Source organism: Myodes glareolus, chromosome 11 (genome assembly GCF_982192425.1).
Source record: "Myodes glareolus chromosome 11, mMyoGla1.1, whole genome shotgun sequence".
NCBI classification, from domain to species: Eukaryota; Metazoa; Chordata; class Mammalia; order Rodentia; family Cricetidae; genus Myodes; species Myodes glareolus.
Genome location: NC_142036.1, coordinates 66,856,522 through 66,858,908, shown reverse-complemented (window position 1 = coordinate 66,858,908; position 2,387 = coordinate 66,856,522).

Genomic DNA, 2,387 nt, shown 5'->3' with positions numbered 1-2,387 from the left:
AACTGCCGTCTGCTTGGGAACGCTTCGGAGTTATTTAGTTTTCTTAAATAGACCGTCATTATTTATCCTGTGCTCTTTTTGTTTTGTTCTGTTCTGTTTTGCTTTTGGTTTTTTGGGTTTTTTTTTTGTTTTTTTTTTTTTTGAATCGTGTTTAAAAAGGTTTCAGAGTTGAGCTTCCAAACACAAGGTGAAAAGTAATCATCGGCGCTGTGCGCTCTCCCCCCCAAACGCTTTTCTGTGTGACTGTTTGCTCCGCGGCGTGGTAGAGGGATCAGAGGGCCCCTGGAGCTTTCCACTTGGGTCAGTTGGAAGCTTTTCCCCTCTTTGCTGCCCTCGCTTCCGGCCCCTCCCCCACTACAAGCAAAATTCCTAAAATCTCATCTTTGGGAGTGGACTGCAGCCTGTACGTCCCCTTTCTGGCCATGGGAGCGTCGATGGAGAAACCAGGGTCCCGGGAACCAAAGCCAGACAGAGGCGGAGGTGGAGGCTGTCGGGGTCGCTTGCAGGCGGTGCTCTCGGGAGGGTCCCTGCGCGCCCTTGGAAGCACAGATGTTTTCTTCCTGGCCCCAGTGCTGCGCCCTGGTCGGCGATCCCGCGTTTGTGTGTCCGGGTTTCCGAGGAAGGGATTACGCAGCGGGAGCGGCTCGGCCAGGCTGGCCGCGGGGTGGGCCAGAGACCCGGCGCCCGGCCTCCTTTGTTGACTTTTAGGTCTGTGGCTCAACAGAAGATTTATTCGCTAGGAGGGGAAAATGCCCAAACAATGAAGAACTAACTGCATTTGTCACCTCGGGATGCTTGCGCGGTTCGCTCTGCTCCCTCTTCCCCAGCAACCATCTGTCCTGGGCCCCCAGTCCGCGTGCGTCTAGAGGCGCGCGTCGTCCCGAGGTGGCAGAGAGCATAGTCGCAGAACCTGGCGAGAAACCCACCGGACCCGAGCAAGGCGCGCAGGAGCCTGTGAGCTAAGACAGAGCTGTGGTTCTCGCTTCCCGCATCCCCCGTCACTGAAGAGGCCTGGACCACAGACACCCGGTTCCCGCAAACCCAGAAAACCCTGTGCGGAGAGTCAAGGAGCAAGAACTAAGGCCGACACAAAGCTGGAGGAGGAAGAGATTGCATAAAAATCAAACCTCCTTTCAGGGCCGCATGAGAAATGCACAGGCCGAGGATGACACGTTTATTTTACTTAAGAGTTTGAATGTGCCCGCGTTTATTTATCCGTTATATGTTGAGATCGAAAGCCCTTTCGTCTTTGGGGTATGCTTGTTAGTCCTTCAGCGGACTTCGAATTAAGTTTTGAAATTACTCACGCCAGCAATTTCTCTTCCCTCCTCCTTTCATTACTCGCAGAAAGCAGAGCAGGGATTTCTGGATTTTTCTCAAGTGCTACGCGGCACCCCTTCTCTCATCTAGGGAGGTAATTACGCGATAATTAAGCGACTGGCACGGCTCTTTTTATCTTGTCTGTGCTGTGGAGTGCTGCGATCAAAGTAAAGACTGCCCAAGTTCAAGCCCTGGAGAGGATGGAGTTCACACACAAGGGCTCTGGCAGGCCAGCCTCGACTCGGGCTGGTGCTGCTGTTATTGTTGGTGTCAATCCGAACAAGTCTTACAAAGAAATAGGTGGACTGGAAAGTGAGCCTACTATCAAAGGAGATTAATGATTTTGTGATCTCAAGCAACTATGGGGGTGTGAAGTTGCATTTCAAAGCTTCTTACAAGGCAAACAAATCATCAGGTTTAAGTTCTTAGAAACAATATTTTAAAAATATCTTCACAAAACACAAAACAGCAGCTACCCTGAAACAGTCACAAAGCTTCCCCCGCAGGAATGAATTAACTGCCCTCCTCCCACCCTCCAAACCGACCAAGATAGGCTAAGTTTTGTTTCTCCTTTAATAGGAGGGTTCAGAGTCTCTGGTAGATAACTTAATTTTAACCGCCACAGCTGTTATTTTCTTCTCATTCAAATACTTCTCGAATTAGAAAAAAATAGAGAATTAATAAATTAATTTCAAACGAGAGGGGAAAAAAAAACCCTAAAAAGAAATATCGAAGGCTTAAAACCCCCATACCCCACCCCCACACAAAAACTGAAGTAAACCTTCCGGGAATAAAGAATTTTAAAAATATCAGTTCTTGGAATAAAGTAGAATAAAGTAAATAAAGTAGGTTGTCTACCTACTTTAATTCAATTTCTTTCATTACACTTTAGTAGCTACACATTTGCTTAAGCTGTAGATGAAATCATTTTATTTTAGACTATATCCCTGTTTGTCTTTTACATAAAATACCAGAATCTGAAAAATATCCTATTCAGAAGATCTATTTTGGATTTTAATTAAAGATCTATTTTTGGATTTTAAGTGAAGGAAAATGACAGAAATTCG